At 34.0% G+C, this 22,134-nt stretch overlaps 1 long non-coding RNA gene across 10 annotated transcripts in view; it reads right to left on the bottom strand.

Annotated features, from left to right (window-relative positions):
* The window catches only part of LOC111775322 (uncharacterized), a 178,145-nt gene extending 157,502 nt beyond the window's left edge, over positions 1-20,643 (bottom strand). For 5 of the 10 annotated variants that reach the window (XR_011422099.1, XR_011422093.1, XR_011422095.1 and 2 more), the window contains exons 1-2: positions 20,323-20,609; positions 7,179-7,239 (exon numbers count right to left, since the gene is read on the bottom strand). This is a non-coding gene — a long non-coding RNA (uncharacterized lncRNA). Of the gene's footprint in view, positions 1-7,178; positions 7,240-20,322 lie in introns of all 10 variants that reach the window. The other 5 variants (XR_011422098.1, XR_011422100.1, XR_011422097.1 and 2 more) reach the window with 2 other exon arrangements.
* Between the last annotated feature and the right edge of the window lie 1,491 nt (positions 20,644-22,134).

Consider the following 22,134-nt stretch of genomic DNA (forward strand, 5'->3'; position numbering starts at 1 on the left):
CACCTGCCCACACTCAGATCTGTTGTCCACATTTTCTATCATACCTTTCTCCCTCAGCCCCCCACATCCAAATCTAATGATGTTACCCCTTTTCTTAAAAAAGACTTAAAAGCTTCCAAAGTAAAGGTCAAATTTCTCACCATTTCACATCAATTGCAAAATAAAAGGTCACTGTTCTCTGAACCTGTTCTGCTTTTTTATGCCTCACTGCTCCGCACTATTTTCTGTCCATCTCCCACTTGGAGTGCCTTTCCTTCTCTTTTCTACTTAATTATAATCCCCTTTACTTCCCACTTTGTGTAAGTCATTTCTTCCTCTTTGACCTTTTAGCACAATCATTCTTTAATAACAAGAGCAGCAATAACAATAGCCAACATTAATATATAATTATGTGTCACTATTATAGAGACAAGTGTTACCTCATTTATTCCTCAAAATAATCCCATAGTGTAGGTATTGTTATCAATCTCATTTAACAGATGAGGGAACTGGTGTATCAAAGGATCAAATACTTGTCTAAGTCTACTTGACTGGTGAGATATGGGGCATGCTTTGAATTCATACAGAATGATTTGAGAGCTGAAGCTGCTAAGAGTATTGCCTCCCAATTATAGCACTCAAACACAGCACATTGTATTATCATAAAAACCTGCATCTGTTTCTTCCAAAATACAATGCCTTCTTCATATTGGCATCTCCAGTGTCCAATTTAGGACCTGGAACATGGAATACACAATAATAATAAAAGAATAAACGAATAAATGAATGAGAACAGAAAAAATGAATAGCTAGTTTTCAATGGATTATCTTTCCTACCCTGTGGGTATATATTAAATAAATATTGTTTTACTAACAGCTTTATTGAGGTGTAATTATTATACCAAAAACTACACATTATTTATTGTATAGAATTTGACTGATTTGAACATACACATGCATCTGTGAAACCATCACCACAATCAAGATATTATTTCAACCTCATTAGAGAAAAAGCATAAGGAAAATCAAATAAAAATTGAAGTTACTACTACAGTTGAATTAATATTTGTCCAGATCTATAAAACCACAAGTAAATCAGATCATAAAAAATCTACGCTTGCCTTGATTTACTGGTTTTTGTTTGTTTGTTTCCTGAGCTAACATCTGCCACCAATCCTCCTCTTTTTGCTGAGGAAGACTGGCCCTGACCTAACATCTGTGCCCATCTTCCTCCATTTTATATGTGGGACACCTGCCACAGCATGGCTTGATAAGCAGTGCATGGGTCCACGCCTGGGATCCAGGCCAGCGAACCCCACACCAAAGTGGAGCCCAGGATCCCAACCAGTACACCACCAGGCCAGCCCTGATTTACTGGTTTTTTAAGTCCTAAAAGCACTAGCTTTAGTGCTCATGAAGACTTTCAAGATAGCCTCTCATCAAATTGGGCATTTTAATCCTAAAGATCTGATCTCTTTTTCTAAGGTTGTTAGATATAGCCACTGTAATAAAAAATCAGTGTCAGTGAAATTGTTTTAATATTCTAAAGTCAAGATTCATTAAACATGCATATATTTTGTTCAGTCAATACAGTATAGCTTCAGTACAATTTCCAAAGCATCTTGTGGGGATGTCACATAGTGGCCCCATTCAGCTGAGATACCTGATTTGATTCCTGCCTAGGTTTCTGAAATGTATTTATCCAAGGTCGATGAGACTAGCCACATTAGTGATTATCCAAAAAGTTAAATTTACTGCTGCCGTATGCATCTTTCTTCATTTAGCTCCTGACTGTCCAGAGGTTTTCAAACTTATTTTCATATATGTCATTGCTTTTTTTGGATGACTATGTGAAGTTGAAATCATACCATGAATTTTTATTAACTTCTATTTACTTATGTACTAATTTAGTTCCAATCTTATTCCCAGAAGTGAAAGATATAAAATCTTCTATAGGTTTTAAATTGTAATTTAAGTTTAGGTTCTTTTGTATTTAATTTCCTGGTTTTCAAATATGTAACTTTTGTCTATGTTTTTAAATTTCCAATTTAATTACATAGTATCCAAGAAAATAGTCTGTAGTAATATTAATTTTTGAATAAAATTTTGACGTAGAAAATTTCATTAAATAATTTTCCATTAAAGTCCAATTCTAAGACTATATCATAAGAAAACAGCTGAGAACATGCGCAAAACTTTAGCCACTATGCCTTTCTTTACACTGTTCTCTATAAACAAAATATTTTTATTTTTTATTATTACATGAGTTATTAAAAAACAAAATAGATCACTCTAGTTGTTAAAAATTGTGATTGAAAGAAATTAAATCACATGAAAAGATGTTTATAAATTAAATGAAAATAATACATTATAAACCAGTTAATTTGGTATATTCTCATTGTGTATGTAACTGGAAGATGAAACTCTGAAATGCTAACATGGTTGTAGGGTAAAAATCGGGATAATTTTTATTTATTTTATTTATCTATATTTCTAAAGTCTCTAACATCTATTAGTTTGGTTTTTTAAACAAGATTTTTTAATGCCTATATTAATATAAACTATACACAGAACTAAAATTTTAAAGTTCTTTTTAATTTGTTTTACTCTGAATATTTAGAACAAAGTTAATGCAAATAAGAACTTTCACTGGCCCTGAAGAGGGACCATTGAAACTTTTGGTTCAAAATCCATCACAATTTCTGACATATTTAAAACACACATATACATAACATTTCTACTCTTGCTGCTGAGAGTTATTTAAATTGGCCACATATACCCAACCTAAACTATCCAATTTGATTCGGTACTTTGTGTTACAAGTAGAATTGCTTCAATACTATCTAAAACCTTTAAAACAAAGGTAGACTTCTATTATTAACTGACATTCTTTAGCTAACATTAATTGATGTTAGATCATAAAAATTTAGTTTAACAATGGAAAATTTTCACAAAGTTCTGTAGAAGTTATATGCTATGGGACCCAATACAATTTTTTTGACATCTGTTCTTATTCTGATTAATCTTTCTTTTGTGCATCATTACTCTTCTAGAAATTGAATGAATTTAAAATTTATTATTTAGTTAAACTAAAATAATGTTTTTGACCTGTAATAAATACTTGATAAAACTCTGAACAAAATATAATTTCAGCTTTTAAGGGGCTTTGAGCCATAAGATTATTACATTTAAAAAATTCAGACTTTAAAAAATGTAAAATGGGGGCCCACTCCTCAGTGCAGTGGTTAAGTTCACGTGCTCTGCTTTAGTGGCCTGGGGTTTGTGGGGTCAGATCCTGGGCATGGACCAACACACTAGTTGGAAAGCCATGCTGTGGTGGCGTCCCACATATAAAATAGAGGAAAATGGGCACAGATGTTAGCCAAGGGCCAATCTTCCTCAGCAAAAGGAGGAGGATTGGTGGTGGATGTTAGCTCAGGGCTAATCTTCCTGAAAAAAAATTCTAAAATAAAATGATAGCTTAGGTGTGGAGAAATAAGGTATCTTCATAAGTTAATATCTAGAGCTACAACTTTTCTGCAGTAAATAAATTACAGCAATTTTTGCAATGGAATGCGATGATTTGCTGACACAAGAATACACTTTTGGTTTATTATTAAGTAGCATAATCAAAATGATCATATGATCTAGTTTTTTAAAAAAATGTGTATCTGTATATATGTGTGTGTGATGTGTTTGAACGTAGGTACATACATAATAACAGATCCTTCTGAACAATAGAATCACTGATGATTTTATTTTCTTCTCTTTATTAATCTGCTTTTGAGGTAACTTTGTTATAATAGGAGTTATTTTTACGTAAACTATCAGGTTAATTATATGATGGCTTCATGCCAGAATTTGAGAACCCTGATTCTCTCTTATATGCACAGTAAAAATAACTCCATAAGCAAACGTGGACAGAAAAATATTTAGTCCTAATAATAATTTCCTGTTATCAAATATCTACTTAAAAAAGTTTTATGCCTACAAGTGCCATCAAGTATTTGTTTGCTTTATTTAGAGAGGCCCTGAAAAAGCATGTATTATTCAGTATCTTTTTGATATGATAGTCAATGCAATGAGAAAAGAAATGAAAAAAGATATAACTATTAGAAAGGAAGAGATAAATACTATTATTGCAGAGATAATTGCCTATCTGAAAAGTATATGAAAATAAACTGAAAAACTCTTGGTACTTATAATAGAGGTCAGTAGATGGCTGGCTATGTATACAATAAAAATAGCTGTTTAAATAACCAATAAGAAAAAACATAATATCAAAATCTGGTATGCCAGTGCTCCCAATGAGTCTGTGAGTTATCTGATATCTTAAAATAAATAAATTTTCACTTAAAATAATGAGATTTGACTCCATCATTGAGGACTAAAATCTTTGGCAAATTTAAGGGAGCAATATTAGATAGATAGATTAGCCAGAGAGAGAGAGAAAGATTGATCAAAAGGGACATCAATACAAATGTGTAAATATTAACAGTAGGTGTAGTCTGGATCATGGCATTTGGGCTGATGTTCACCTCATTGATTTTTTAAAATTTTTATTATACTAATAATATGCATTTGTTGCAAAGGAGTTATGCAATATAAAGTAGAAACTGTTAGTCCATCCAGAGATTTTCTTTCATATGACCATAATTAAACAGTAAATAGTACCAGAAGCAGAATAACCTCTGTGGCAGATAGCTAGCTGTCCACCAAAGAAAGGAACATACAAGCAAATAAACACATATCGGTTGCCTCTTCTGGGAGACACAGCTAGACTGCAGCTCTCAGCCTGCCTTGCAATGGGATGTGGACACATGATTGTTTTAATGAATCAGCCATAAGGAGAAGTGATGTTTACCATTTCCAAGATTGGCCCATGGAAACCCCCCAGGAGCAAACCTCCATGTTTTCCACCCCCGACTTCTGGCTGATGGTCATGCCTCTGGTGATCTTGCCATCTACATTGTCTGCCCTGGATGTCTGCATAGAGAAAGGTCATCTATCTACCTGAATAACAGCCCAGGGAATATTAGATGAGAAACAACAAAAAATTTTTTTCTTAAGACATTAAAATTTTGGTGTCGATTAGGTCAGCCTACTCAACACTAATAGAGTCTCCACTTCTCCAATCACCTACCTTTTCTTCTGGCCTTCATCTTTTCAAATTAGGATTACTTGCAGTGTTATTTGATGCCTTTTATTTAAATTTCCAAAAAACTGCCTGTCTTCAGTGCCTAGAGACTTATTCTAAAAAGTCTCATCTGTACATAGCTAACAGAAATTGCTCAAAGTTTGTAGAGTAATGTTGGCACTTCCCCCAGCTTCAAACTGATAAATTATTTTTTATAATCTTACTTTTATGTGGACATTCTTATTATTTAATGAAAAACTGAATGCCTGTTTTTATATTGACATCTTATACTAAAAGTTTGATTGGGAATTATTTCCTCTTTTTTTCCTTTATTTTTCCTTTTTTTCCTAGTATTTAATTTTTCGGTAACAAACATGAATTACTTCTGTAATTTTTAATGAGAAGTAGATTTATCCCACTCTTCACTCACAGTTTTTAATTCAATTAAACTCAAGCTCAGGTACAGACAAAAATTTATGTCATTTCCAGTCTGGCTTTAATTACTGAGTAAAATCATGTGCACAAGCCTGTCACAGTCACAAACACAGACAGGACAACATGCCTCCGTGCTCTCCTTTTCTAATTTTCAAACATCTTCCAGATTGGGAGCTGAAAAGCTGTGCCCTACTTCAAAATCTCTCATATATAACTACTCAACAATATTCCTGCCCATGGTGGTCAAACTCCCAACTCTGATTTTCAAAAGCCCCTAGATTGTTCCAGGTCCATCTCCACTCTTGCCTGCTCTATGAATGTTTCACGACTTCTCAAACAGATGTACTCAATGCATCCATACAATTTTATTTAACACGTGTATAGGGTGCTTTCCAAAACAAGTCTTTTATTTGAGGAATCTTAATCTCCTCTGTGATCCTTAAACCACAAGTTCCTTGAGATGAGGGGCTGTGTCTCATTTGTCTTTATATTCTCTATACCTTTTAACACAGCAGAATACACAAAAATAATGTCGCTGAACTTAATTAATTAATTTCATTGAATGAAATTGAGCAAATATCCAACTTTGGTCAATATTTCTGCTTCTCACCCACCCCTGAAATCCTGTTTTCGTCACAATTTCAGGTGATAGGATTATTTCCTTCCAAGAATAAGATATGGATACTGGTAGCAAGAAGTACTGAAGTCCTGGATGGACTAAATGGAAAGAAAGTTGCTTTGGAATCACTATTAGAAATATGTTTAGGAAAATAAACTTGAACAACAGTTTTGGTGACACAAAATCTGGTGTTTGTAGATTTAGCTGTATATCAAATAGTAGGATTCATAAGGGAGACTGACTAGATTTTCAAACATTGTCATTGGGAAATATATTGCAAGTTTCAAACACCTGGCTGAAACTGTGTTTTTGGAATAAAATACATTCTTAGTAACAAACTTATTATAGTAAAAAACAACTGACGCTGCCAATAGCACAATCCACAATCAATCCTAGAAGTGTATTCTCTGCAGTTCTCTCAGTTTAGTTGATACATTGAGCTATATACAATGATAGATCTTTTTGAAATTTTGTGATCCATCTTGAGTAGTAGGGTTTGTAGTGTTGTCAGGTATAAGAGTTATGTATACTTCACAAATATTTGTCATATCACAGAAAGCTTGAACTTACAGAGGAGGTATATAACTTTCCTTGTTCTATTTAATCTCACTGAGTTACCATGTTTTATGTTTCAAGAGCAACTATAACTGAAAAGGCAGAGCATCATTAACATAACAGTGAAAATCCAGAAATGATATTTCATAATCTGAACTTTGTTAGTCTGTAATTTCTACCATAGGCTTAAGAAAAGGAAAAAATGTTTAATACATTTTTAATATTTATCGCTAAATTTAATTCCAACAGAAGGAATTCCTACATTGCACAAATCCAGAAGGATTTTATTTTTCAAAAATTGCAATTAACTGCGTATATACATACAATGGAATATTATCCATACTTAAAAAGGAATGAAATTCTGATACATGCTTAAACATGGATGAAACTTGAAAACATGCTAAATGAAATAAGCCAGACACAAAAGGGCAAATATTATATGATTCCACTTACGTGAAATGTCTAGAAGAGGCAACTTGATAGAAACAGAAAGTAGATAAGAGACTACCAGGAGCTGGGGAGAGAAGGGAATGGGAGTTATTGCTTAACGTTGCAGACTTTCTATTTAAGTTGATGAAAAAGTTTTAAAAATAGATGGTGATGATAATTGCACAACATTGTGAACGTGACTAATGTCACTGAATCGTACGTTTAAAAATAGTGTGGCAAATTTTCTATTACATATTTTACCACAATAAAAAAACACTGAAAAAGTTGCAATTAATGAGTGGTGGCATAGCCAAAAATAGTACAACATTTAATTTTATGCCTGTAACAACCCTGACATTTTTAACTTAGATTAAAATTTTTATTTCTGTTCACGAATGTAATCAAGAATTGAGAAAACGTCAACTAGCCTTATAACTAATATAACTAATTACTTTGAAAAAAAAACATTAAACTTTGTGCAAATAAATAATTATTTCTATGGAATCTACACTATAATTTTAAAAGTTCTTCCCCAATGTCAAGGTTAGATTTTTGAAACTGGTGAAATAATTACTGATTGAAGAAAGTAAGGAATTATTTGTAGGGGTGGGATATGGATTTAAGAGATCCAAAGTCATGAATGATCTTAATAAACTGTTAAAATATATTAAAAAATAAAAACAGAACATTAAACAATTTACAAAATTAAAAATCTAAAAATAAAGGCAGAATACGAAATAAAAAGGCAATCAGTGACATTTTACTTTTCTCAAATTAGTTTAATGATAATTATCCAATAAATCTGTTTTAATATTTGTTTCCAAGAGAATTCTTTCAAATGACGCTGATACAGTTTTCATGACAATCAAGTAATGGAAGTAGTCAAGCAGATCAGAGGGAAAAAAAGTAGTTGAGAAAAAGTAGTCCTCTCACCATTCTTCCTCTGGCAAATAATGGAGACATTCAGAGCTCTTAAAATTGAACCGTGAAAGTTTAATTGTTCAATTATGTGTTTGAGGCTTCAGTAGATTCATAGTCCTTGACCAACTAGTTTTGTGGCATGTGGGATGGACTGAGGGATTCTGAATGGCTTTTTACTCTTGCAGAAAGTATGATACCCATGCACAGAGGTCATTCTTTTTCTCTTTTGCAGGCCACTTTGCAGCCACTTATGTGTAGAAAATATTTTGAGTCTTATTTAGAAGTAATTTTTTTTTTCTTGAACTCCATTACTCTGTTAGATAGGTTTAAACTATAGTGTAAGAATTCAATTATTTTTGTAGTTTTTTTCCACTGGTCCTAAAGCTTCTTTCTCTCTTGTCACTTAATATAATCAAGTTTTCAACATTCCTCTGATGGACTCTAAGAATGAGAATTTAGCAATTGGTACTATTACTCGGTTCAATGTCACTGAATCTTTCCCAATCAAAAAAATATTTTTATGGTCACTACGATGATCATTAATTTTCTTTTTCCACCAGAGCAAAACTGCAAAATCATTTGAAAGCTTCTGTCATTTTGCAAGAAGGACAGATTATTTTACGTCATACATCAACTCCTTTATTCTATAAAGAATGAGAAATGGAATAAATATCTCACTCTTTGAATGTAAATTCTATGTTGAATTCAAGGAGATAAATAATGTGATCCAACAATTGTCTGGTATAATCTCTTTTTAATCTTTTTTGTCATAGGCATGGCTTCATCACGGGAAATGAACTATTCTGTCCATGTTTTTCTGCCAATCCCAACTAGGTCTAGCAGAGTTGTGCACTCTTTGATATCCTTCATCTCTTCTTTTGACTTTTCTCTTAATGTTAGCATTCTTCACATCCCACATGTACCAACAGCGTGACTTGGAAGAGTTATGGTAGGAAAGGGAGGAGAATTTGAAGGAGATACAGCCAAACAAAAGTTGACAAAAATATTTCCTTTTAGAAGGTAAGAGAAAATTTTAAAACTATCTCCACCATAACAGTTTTAAATGAAAAAAAAAAAAGTCAAGAAGATAGTACAGATTTCCAACATACAATATACCCAGATTCTCCCATTATTAACATATTTCACCAGTAGGTATATTTGTTATAATTAATGAGTCAATATTGATACATTATTGGTAACTACAGTCTATTGTGATTCACATTTTCTTAGTTTTTAGTTAATATCCCTTTTCTGTTCCAGGATCTTATTCATGATACCACATTATATTTAGTCATCGTGTCTCCTTAGGTTCTTTTTGGCTATGACAATTTATCAGACTTTTCTTGTTTTCAGGGATGCTGACTATTTTGAGGAGCACTAGTCAGATATTTTGTAAGATATCTCTCTAATGGAATTTGTCCTATGTTTGTCTCATGATTAGACTTCAGTTATAGATTGAAACAAGAAGGTTACAGAGATAAAGCACTATTTTCATCATATCATATCAAGAGTGCAAGCAATCAACATTACTGATGATATAGACCTTCATTACCTGGCTGAGGTAGTAATTGTTATATTTCTCCACTGTAAAGTTACTTTGTTTTGCCCCTTTTCATGCTGTACTCTTTGGAAGGAAGTCAAAACTGCAGCCCACACTTAAGGAATGAGGAATTACACTCTCTCTGCTTGAGGGCAAAGAATCTACGTAAATTATTTGTACTTCCTCTGCATGGGAGATTGCTTTCTCCTCTCCATCTACTAAGTTACCCACAATTTTATTTGTTTTCACAAATGCATAATGTTGTGTACCCACTATTATATGATCTTATAGAATAGTTTCACCATCCTAAAAATCTCCTGTGCCTTGATTATTCAACACTTCCCCTCTACTCCCAAACTCCTAATCTTTTTTGGCACCCACTGATCTTTTTACTGTCTCTATAGTTTTTGTCTTTTCCAGAATGTCATATAATTGGAATCATACACTTCAGAATGGCCTCTTTCACACAGCAATATATATTTAAGTTTTCTCCATGTCTCCTCATGGCTTGATAATTCATATCTTTTTATCACTGAAAAGTAATCCATTGTATTATATGCTGCAGTTTATTTATCCATTCACTTGGCAGATTTTTGTGTATAGATAAATTTTTAAATCAATTGGATAAATATCTAGAAGTGCAATTGCTGGATTATATGGTAAGACTATGCTGCCTTTTTTATTTTTAAACTTGTCTCTCTACTAGGCAACTAAATATGGCATCATGGGATGTTTGTCTCCTCTGAATTCTCCTTTATGGGAATTAGGATTTCATAGGCTTTCCTACCTTTGTCTAAGGTTAAGGAAACTGAAACAATTTGTATTAATGATATCCGGTAAAATGCGACTAATGAAAGCCATGCTTATTCTATTTTTTTCCCCACCAAAGAGAAGTCTATCAAAATGAACACAAAGATAAAAAAATGTTATCTACAATGCAACTAGGAAACTGCTGAAATTAAAACACAGTTTCCCTGAAAGCTATTTGCTTAAGACAGTACATTTTGGACCAAATTGATGAAGTATACCAAGAGATGATACATACTTATCAAGATCTTTAACAATTATAGATTTTCCTCAATTCAAATAGCACTGGGAGACCCAAATAATGATTCTATTTTTGGAACAAGGAAGAATGGAAAGAGAGGTGGACAGGCAATGGAGAAAGAAAAACAGCTGTGTGGGCCATTTCCACTACACAGAGAAAATCATGTTTAAATGAATATACCTGGAAAGGAACAAAAAATGAAAATGATAAGGGGAATGGTAGATGTGGGATAAGCAAAACGAGATCTAAAATATGGAGAAGATAAGAGTAAACAGAGCAAAAAAAATTTTAAAGATGTAAATGAAGTGCAGAAAGCCGAGTTTGTGAGTCAAAAATGAATACTATTCCAGAAAACAAAATTCATGGTGAAGTTATTGAACATCAGATATGAATGTAAGGGGAGAAACTAACAAATTTACATACAAGAATGATTAAATCAGTTTGTATAAGTAAAAGTGTTTTTTTAAAAGAATACCAGGACTGAAATAAAGCACCCATGTGAATTTACTGGGGGCAAAATATATATGTATATGTACATATATATTCCATATTGAAATTAAGCTGAGCAAGAGATTAATCTAAATAAATAATTCTTGATGGAGAATCTTTTATAACTATTTCAGAGAAAAGGTATTGGTAAGTATGAATAATGTAAGGACGAAAACCTAAGAAAATTCTGGTGTTTGGAGGATAGAAGTTGAGAGGTACATGTATACATGTGCTAATATGTGCATATTTCAGAATACAGAATCAATAGATACCATCTTAAGTAGATACATTTAAAAAACAATAAAACTCCCCTTCACCCCAATGGAATGGACTGCAAAGGTGTCAGTCACCCACAGGGTTTCAGATATTATCATCGCTGTGTAAACAACTCTTGAACAAACAATATTCCCAGGCTTTGGGGGAAACTTCCCCGTGAACGGCTGGTGGCTAGTTTGACTACTTATCCAACCCTCAGCACACTCATTTGCAAGGCCCTTCTCACACCAATCCTATAAAAAATTAGAAGCAGAGGCGGACAGCGCCCCTTTCCTGAGCACAGTGTCTTTTGCAGTTTCCCATCGTAGTTTCACCCTTGCAAGCCTCTTCAAGGAAAGCAGAGTGTGAGAGGACAGCATCTTTCATCTCATTGCCCCTCTGATTATCCCCCAATAGTACCTGTTTTTGTGCCTATACCAACTGGCATTGTGACATTTGTTTTGGCCTACCCCTCTATAAGACTGTACAACTCTACATACAAATTCACACTGTTGTTCTCTCTAAAATGTTTATATCCCTTTTAAGCGCCACAGTTCTATTGGTGGCACATAATTAGCTCGTAAATTCACGAGCTATGGTTTAGTGTTCTTAATAAGAGTTCAGAGAAACCAAATTCTCATCAGCAATATGTCCATAAGTTATATTTCAGAATGTTGCTTCTGAAGGTAATAATTTCAATTTTTTTGTTGATTCTAATTGCATGCAATTTGAAGGGCACAGTTTTCTGACTTTGACACCAAGTTCTGGGGGTGCACCAAATCTAGCCCTCAACATTTCATATCCTATGGGGGAAAGAGACCAATAATCCACCATGGAAAATCATCTATCAGTGTAAGTTTAAGAAAAAGCAAAAATATATAAACTACAAAAGATTATGATTCTTTAAATGGTGATAGAAATAGAATACAATGATTTGTCTGCATTTTGAATTGCATATATTTCAGTAAATAATGATTATGTATTAAATAGCTTACAGTCTGTGCTACTTTAACCAAGAGATCTAACAATACAGTTCTTCAAGCAAAAATGGAAGCTGATTATTCTCTCTCATAACAGCCTCAGGTGGAAGACTATCAGAGTAGTTCTGCTCTGTGAAGTCATGCAGGGGTGCGGATTCCATCCTGCTGCTTTGTCGTGTCTTCAGTTAGTGTAGACGATCGTCATTTAGACTTGCAGCAAACTCATATCATAACTTCTGTATTTCAGTCTGAGCCAACAGGGGAAAAAAAGTGAATGGTGAGCAGCTTTCTTTTTAAAGATTGTGACATTTTGGTAGGATTGCACACATAATTCCCTTCACGTTCCATGAGCCAGAATGTACTCATATAGCTATATCTGGCTCCCAGGGAGGCCAAGAAACAGAGTCTGTAGCTGGGTGGATATAGCTGAACTTAAACTTGAAGGTGTGTGTTACTGTAAGGAGAAAAAGAACTTAAATGAGAGACAATTAATCTCTGTGTGTGATGCAGATTATTACCCTACTTTCTATGCCTATAGAAGCACTAAAAAGATCTTTATACAGATGCCTTCTGAAAGTTTTATTTTTAAGTAAGTTGCCAAGGACAAACTTAGCCAGAATGCAAGATATTAAATATTTCACTGTATCTTCCTTATCTAATTCCAAAAGTTTTCTTTAAGATATCTTTTCTTATTTCAAGCTTCTCTTCCTAGTCCATGCTTCCTGAAGAAAGCACAGCAAAAAGGAAAGGATTTACTCCTCAGCCCAAATTGAGCTCAAAGAAATGAAACCTGCTAGTGCTTGGGTATCCCAAAACCCAGCACCCACCATGTCTCCTTCTCAGGGTTATTCCTAAGTATAGTAAGCTACTATGACCCAGTGACATTAAAGTTGCATTCATTCATCCACCACTCTACATTCTGAACCCCACTACTTCTTACACTCCACTGCTACAGTACTATATCAAGCTGTGATAGTCAATTACCAGGGCTACTGAAACTGGTCTCCCCATTTCCATCTTTCCCCCTAAAAATACGTTTTCTACATAGTACCGAAATTACCATAAATCAGATAACATCACTGTCCCATTTAAATTCTCCAGTGATGTCCCCATCACAATTAAGATAACACCAAAATTCTTTAACATGACCTACAATGCCCTCCATGTTTTGGCCCCAGACTACTTCTTCAACACCATCTCCTATCACTCTGCTGAACCACCAGTCCCCCTGTGTTAACTCTTTCCTTGCAGAGAGGATGACATAGACCACATTATTTCCTCTTCTCATGATCAAGGACCTCATTTCTGTGTTGTCTTAACTGAAGATTATAGTAACCCCAACTTTAAGCCCTGTGATAGACCTCCCATTTTTAACCATTGAAGAATTCTCTAGCTATCCTCTGAAAAGAAATAGAGCAGGGACATCAGCCTGGATTTGAACTTCTAGCTATCTAGTAATCAAGAGGTCGTGTCTAGGGCCTTTGAGATAACCATGCTGTAGATAGTTATTTTGTTTTCTAATTTTCTTCTCGTATCTCTTTCCATTACTGTCCTCCATTTGTTAGTAAAATAGTCAAGCTGTGAGGCACCAATATGATGCAGAGAGGAAGGATAGAAAATTGTCCTCTAATATAATGAACTCAGTCTCTTTTGTCTCCAAAGGCAGAGCAAAGCCTCAATATGTAGACAGTGGAGGATGTTCCATGACAACATGCCCTTTACTAGTAATGTAATAGATATGAATTACACCATAATAGTTGGTGTTTCATAAATGTCATATTGCTTTATTATTTTTATAAACAATTTTGAGGCTCACTTACCAAGATAGCTTTTAAAATTCCATATCATAAGGCTGGCTTGTGGCGTAGTGGTTGGGTTCAGCACACTTTGCTTTGGTGGCCCAGGTTTGCAGGTTCAGATCCCGGGTGCAAACCTATACCACTCGCCAAGCCATGCTGTGGCAGTGACTAACATGCAAAATAGAGAAAGACTGGCACAGATGTTAGCTCAGGGCTACTCTTCCTCAAGCAAAAAAAGAGGAAGATTGGCAACAGATGCTGGCTCATGGCGAATCTTCTTCACACACACACACACACACACACACACAATTCCATATCAGTAATATTCCTAGGTTGTTTCCCACTCTTTTGATTTGGTACATGCAGGATCCCAGAAAATGAGGAAGAGCTCTTGTCTTCAAATGGTGATGGTAAGAAAGAGATCACTCCCCACTTCAATCTTTGAAATAACTTGCCTTCACCCCAGAACTTTCTTTGTACAATTCAAGGGTATAAGGCTTCCAAGTATAAAGATCCATGTTTTCTCCCAGTAATTTCTTTTTCCTGGGGAGGCAATATTTAATGGTTAGTAATACAGAGCTTGGAAGCAGGCTGGCCCAAGATTTGAATCCTGACACCAGGCAACTTACCACCCATGTGACCTTCAACAAGTTGTTTAACCTTTCTTTACTTCAGTTTCCTCATCTATAAACTGGGGATTATAACAGCACTTATCTCAAGGTTTTTATGAAGACCAAATAGGATAAAACACTTGAGGACTTACCAGAATTTTGCACAGTGTAAGGACTCAGTAAATGTTAGTTTGTTGTTGTTGTGATAGATGTGTCACTGAAACCCAGAGCAGAGAACCATCACTATCATGCCTCCTTCTCCACCCCCAGGGCAAAAGGGCCCTGTCAATTCCTTGGTTAGGTAAGAGGAAAGGTGGAAAGCAGGCTGCCACATTTGTAATGATTCTTTGGGTAGAGTAAAAAAATAATGAAATTAGTTTTGCACTAAGTTATTCTTCAGCCTTCACCTATTAATAAATGACCCTGATATACTAAACCCTCCCTCTCTTCCAATACTCTCTTTCCTGCCCCGACTCCCAACTTTGTCCTTATAGTCCAAGGTCTTTGCCCGCTTCCTCAAATCAGTCATACATGCCTCTCGCTAAGGAATACCAAGTCTTAGTCTTTTCTTATATCTTACAAACTGTAATCTCTGCTGCCTTGAACCTTGTCCAGATGCCATCTGCACTGTTCCTGAGACTCTGCAGCTGAGAGACACAAGATTGATTCCCACAGGATAAGAAACAGAAGGACTAAGAGCTGCAACTCTGGTTAAGTCTCTCTTCAGCCACTGGGAAGAGCTGTAGCTAAATTACCTTAGTACAAATATGACCTAACACTATGAGATTCAGTTTATTTCTTGAAAACCAGCCAATCTAGCCTACCCATGGTATACGTATTTATTCCTTCATTTGTAGCATAACGAAGGGCCACTTAAATTGACTAAACTACTTAGATGTTCACCTGGACAAAAGACACCATGATCGTACAATTCTTTTCTAATCTGGTCATTTTCTTCTTCTTCTTTTTTTTTTTTTTTTACAATAGTTACAGTTTTATGCCAACACACTCTGAAAACAGCAATTTAACAGTAAAATTATATATTGGCTCATGTTATGCAGTTCAAGTTCCCCAATTTTGTCTCCAAAGGGATTGGCCTGGTGAGTGGGGATGTGAGAGTGGAGAGATGACAGAGTTTATGAAAGCAAGAAGTTCAGAGAGATCTGTATTTTAAACCCCAACTCACCATTTATAAGTTACATGACCTTAAGCATGGTTTAACCTCTCTGAGCCTCAGTTTTTACAACTCTAAAATCTAGTGACTTATATTCATTATTTAAATTTAGATCCAAATAAAAAATATACCCAGGAGTAAGTTAGACTTCATGATATACATTTTAATCTCAGTAATCTAGATCAGAAAACACTGATTGAGTTCTAAAGTCAAAATTATTACTGCCCCCCCAACTTCGCCATCCAGGTAAAGATGTTGGACAGTTTTAGCATTTTCCATACAGGATAAGAGAGAAAGACCGTGTGTCATGTGTATGTAAACAGGCAGCCCCCAAAGGAGACTGTATCCTAATGTGCTGAGTTCTAGTTTCACTACTCGGAAATACTATTTCTCTTTCCATGAAGAGAAGTAAGTGAAAGGGCAAGAAGGAAATGAGACCAGCAACTTTCCCTCCAATACTGTTCTCTCCTGGAAAGAGTAGCTACTCAGCTGTAAAGAAAATTGTCAAGTGAAAGACAAGAATTACTCTCCAATACCAACTGCATTGGATACTGGTAAGAACCAAAGAAGATAATAGCAACTATTTAGCAGAGCATTGGTAATATAAAAGAAGCTCAGTAAATTATAAGTTGTTGTTAGTGTTGTTATGATAAAGTCGGAAATGAAGTTGGCCAAGCATTTGTCTTAATGTATGAGTCTGTTGTTTCTCTAACGTAGGAAACCCAACCCTGTCCATCTACCCAAGGCATGTTATAGCCCCTCTACTCCATCCCCATCACTAGCTTCAGGTAGCTTTAAAGTTCATTGTTAAATTAGTCCATTTCTGACCTTCTAGAAGGAGGCATAATTTACTCTTTCAGTGTGTTGCTTTCTCACATCCTATAGATTTCAGCTCCTCAAAAATTCTACTATATACAGATTTAAGTTAGACATTATTCATTTACTATGGGAGACATAAAACAAATATTCATCATTTAGAAGGGACCTTGAAGGTAATCTAATTTAAGGTAATCTAATTTAATTCTATTGTATATTCTTTAATTTGTACCCAACTTTCCTTTTATAATGATATTTCTCTGAATCTACAGATATACATTTGCTGAAAACTTATTCTTTGTGAATTTCTCATTTTTCTTTATCAAAAACACAAACTACGCTTTTGGTTATCAATTTGAAACTGCACTTAACATGAAGTCATCATCACCTCCACCTATCACCCCAATCTTCACTCCCACAAATATCATGTCTATAAATGGCAATGTTTTTCTATAGTATGAATGTCATTGATATAGAAAAAGTATGTTATTCATGGGAAAAATGATTTATAGTTTTAAGCACCAATTTCATTGCTGAAAAATGGTCTTTAAACTATAAGCCGCTCAATTTTTTGCAAAGAGTTATTGGATTAACATTATCAACTGCATATTCATTCATTGTTTCACTCTACAAATATTTCAAGAGTACTTTTTATGGTATTTATTAGATATGAGTGCATTGAAAATATACCTAACAATTGGTTTTTCCTCTGGAGTCTTCACAATCTCATAAGGGAGATAGAAACTTATTTATACTACAAGTAAGGTAGTATTTAGTAGTAAGATGGAGCTGTGAACAAAGTAATATGGGAATACAGAAAAAGAGTTATTAGTTACACCTTTGGGGACTGGATGATAGTCACAGAGAAGCCATTTGAATTGGCATTTCAGTTGCTGCTACTTCACTGTCTACTTTTGAGGGAGTGTATTTGAACTTTGCCTTACTTATCTGGTCTGTCGTTCTCATATTTACACCTATTCACTTTGAGGAGTTCCCAGCAAAAATAGTCTCAGGACTCCCAACAGTGTTTCTTAGAAACCTGAGATTTTATGAAGCTGTTTCAAGAATTCTACAAATGTTTGACCCAATAGATGTATAAATCTGTATACATACTAAGAAACTATAATAAGAAGCAATTTATCCAAATCTATTACATACAATAAACACATTAACTTTTCAGGCAGCTTATATTACGTTTTTTTTCAAATAGTGCAATAGAGGCTCTTTTGCTATCTCTGTACATACACTTGAATATATGCATACATTGCCATTAGCTAGAAAAATTATGTCATTGCCTGTTTTTTAATTGAAGATTGCCTTTAACAGTAAGTAAGTGCACTGTAGAATACATACGCCCCATTCTCTATAATATCAGAGAAGATTCAGACTTAAATGTTCTTGTGATGATATAAAAAATGCACAAAAAAAACAAATGGAACTATAACAATATTGTATAAGAGATCATTTTAATGTTTATGGTCTAATTTTAAAATTATTGCTAAATATACATATATATATAAAATATCCTTAAAAGTAGAGATGTTTGCTTGCCATTGGTTAGAAACTGGAAATTTTTTCTGATTAGAAACGTGACATTTCTAAACAAATTTGACTATAAAATAGTTAAATTGATAGGGGTCACCATGACAAAGCAATTTGAAATATATTGGATTCAATTGATTTTTCAAGTAATGTCTACACACTCACTGTAGTGATTGGTTCTTATTAGAGCCATTCACCAAATAAATCCAGTTATCCTTCTGGAAAATAATAGGATTGAACTTCTTTGTAACTTGGCATTGGGTATGACCGTGGGATTTGGTTTAGCCAAAGCAAGATTAGAAAGGACCTATGAGGGAGAGAGTTATAGAAATGCAATGTAAAGATCACTGGAAATCTTCTCCAAAAAAGCAATGAAAACACAGTAAAAAACTGTGAAAGTCAACTTATTCAGAACTTTAGAAATTAACCAAAGGCTTGCAAAAATCTGAGAAGCAGTTATCACAAAACAAAAATGGTTGAATCTCCGTAAAAAGAGTTTTGTTGCATTTTAACTGCTGCTATTCCAATTTCCCTCTCTCCAGCTTTGCAGTAGTCTTGAAACCAACACCTGTGTAACCTTACTAGCTGTGAAAACCAGTAGCCTAGCAGCCACTGGAAGAGGTAGATTTGACACTAGCTCCACAAAGAATCCCATGCCCCGAGAATTTTTAATGATATGATCTGTCTGGCAGCTACCTCAAAAAGTTCCAATCACAGGGATTTTCTTTATTTGTCTTGATTTAGAGCTCACACTAGCACAGTGGGAAGAATCTTCTCCCCAGGGTATTTGTCAAAAACAATCAATGGTTACTGTTCAACATCACATCTGCCTGAGGCGTGATGCAATTTGGGGCATTCGAGAAGCTGGACAAAAAAATTAAAATGGAGAACTGGTGAATGAGATGTCCCTAGAGGTATTTGACAGCTTCAATACATTCCTGGGGATCAAAAAGGATTTATATAAACATAAATTAATATATATTACACAGTAGCTTATAAAATATAATCCAAATAAAACAGAAAAAAAGGAAAATTTACACGAGTAAGAAATATAAATACTAAGGAAAATATAGGTAAAAGAAAGTGCCAATTTCACCCAATTCTTCTGGTGGCTGAGATGTCACAGAATGCATGGCATTGGTGTCTAATGCCATTCAAATCTGGGAGCTGCAACTACAATTCCCTCCATCTCTTTCCTCCCCACGTCTCCCTTCCAAGGCCAAGGGTGAAACAGTGCCACCCTAAGTAGCTAGGGATTGACAATCATAAGGCCATTTCCTCTCTCCCTGCCAAGTAATTATTATACCATGAATAAATAAATAGATAAATACACACAGATATTTACCTGCAGAAGACAGCAGCACAACCATCAGGGAATGGCCAATAGATGAAAAGAGACAATATTCTCAACAAAAAGAAGAACTTATTCTTGTGGAAACAGTAATATCACAATCTGAAAAAATTTTAAGTATTTATATATACTGTCTAAATAGAGATAAAGTTGCAATTATATCTATGAAGTAGGTATGGCAGGTTATGTAACAAGAACAAATGGCTATGAATCAGGAAAAGGCAATTTTGCAAAAGAACCAGAAATTTTGCAAAGAACCAAATCAAGACTTTGCAAATGGAAAATATAATTATTGAAATAAACAACAGTAACAAAAACCCCTCAATACATAGAATAAGTAGAAACTAGATTTATTTACATGGCAAACTGGTAAACTAGAAAATTAAATTTAAGTAATTGAATTAAATTAATTAAGTTAAATACTTTCAAATGACAGCAAGGATAAAAAGAGATGAAACGTTTGAAAGAAAACTGAAAAGAAATAGAGGCTAGATTAAAATGTTCCAAACTTTGTTGTTTCAGGGGTCTCAATACCACATTAGTTTGATTCACAAGATTCTAAACAAGTTTTACTCGGGGCAAAGGCTTATTACAGATAAGCTGTACAGGATACAGATTAGAAGTAATAAGAAAAATACATACATTGAATGGAGTCCAGAGAGACCAGGTGCAATCTTCTGAGGCCTTCTATGTCTCAGCACAGGATATGCTTTCTCTCTAGCAGTGAACCACAGGAACCTGGTGAAATGTCTCTGGGCAAAGAAATCTGCTCAAGTCTTCAGAATCTGAAGCTATTATGATTCTGCTCACAGAGGCATATTCTGCTAAGCAAACAATCATGGTAATTAAAACTCAGGACCCCAACTATGAAACCAGGTGCACATCACCAATCTTGACTTTTGTGCAAAGCAATTCTCCTAAGCTAGAATAACAAAGTCCGTTCCTCTAGGTGTATAACAGAATAACTTTAATCATTAACATAGAGGACTTTCTGAGGGCCACATTCAAAGGAATTGTAGATCAATCATAAAACCAGGCTCATTTGAAGGCATGCAAGGATTGAGCAACCAGATATGCTATGTCAACTCTTTCCTCACACTTGTCTAATAGACAGTTCATAAGGAGAAAATAGAAAAAATAAACAGGAAAGAATGTTTTTAAAAAATTATTGCTAACAATTTCCTAGACATAAAGAATTAATTATTTTCAGATGGAAAAAACCTACTAAGTCTCAAATAGTATAAAACATAAAAGTGACAGTTCTGAGGCAAATAGAAATAAATAAACAAATTCCTAAAAGTAAACAGTGAGTAAAGAGAGACTGCTTAAAAACAAAAGAAGATTAGAATGATGTTAGAATTCCTATCAGCAATATTTAAAAGAAGAAATCAATAGATCAATGTCGTTAACATTTTGAAGAAACCTGACAGTGAACTTAGAATTATAAATTATAATAACTTCCTTTTCCAAACTCAAGAACAAAGATAAAATAAATATCCCTTCATATAATCAAGGGCTCATTGAAATTATATATATAATATATAATAGAGTTTATATTATATATAATAACATAGGATATATTATATTCTATATAACATGTAAATTATATATAAGCTATTATATACTATTATATAATATGTAAATTATACATTATATATAAATATACAATATATATAAATTATATATAAACTCCATTATATACACAATTTCAATGAACTTCGTATATCTGAAAGGATATTTATTTTATCATTGCTCTTGGATATGCATATAAATATCCATGTGGAAAGTAGTACCAACAGATTCCTTCAGCAAAGACTTTGAAAACAGTAGTATGATAAATAAGAATTGAACAAAGAAATGAATAAACGTTACTGAAATTTGATAATGATTAAAAATATTTAGTGATGATTTACAACTAAATTCCGAGACAGAACAACATGAATCAAGTGTGTTGGGCCGAGAGGTGACAGACATTATCATGAGATGTTGAAGCAGTTAAGAGGCTAGTCATGTTCTTCTTCTTTTCAGGGATAGGATATTGCCAATGACCAATTTTCGTGTTTGACGTAACAATTAAGTCTAAGATACTGCTGTCAAAAATTTGAGGATAACTACTGGAATGAAAATTAATATAGGAATTAAATATAAATTTCAAAACAATAAAAAAGGGAAGAAAAATCAAGTAATTCAAGGAAAACACGAAGAACAGAAAAAAAGCATAGCAAATAATAACAAAATATGATAGCCCAGAGATAATACACTTTATGAGAGTAAAGTTAAACACATCTAATAAAAAGAACTTTCCTCGTGTCTTAGAAAAGATATTCTAAATGTATGCCACTTATAAGACACTTGTGAAGCAAAAACTCAAAATTTTATATACAATGATACAAGATATATTAGTCCAAAACTAGCAAAAATAAAGCTGGTAACAATCTTAATATTATTTACTGT

This window comes from Equus caballus, chromosome 10 (genome assembly GCF_041296265.1).
Source record: "Equus caballus isolate H_3958 breed thoroughbred chromosome 10, TB-T2T, whole genome shotgun sequence".
NCBI classification, from domain to species: Eukaryota; Metazoa; Chordata; class Mammalia; order Perissodactyla; family Equidae; genus Equus; species Equus caballus.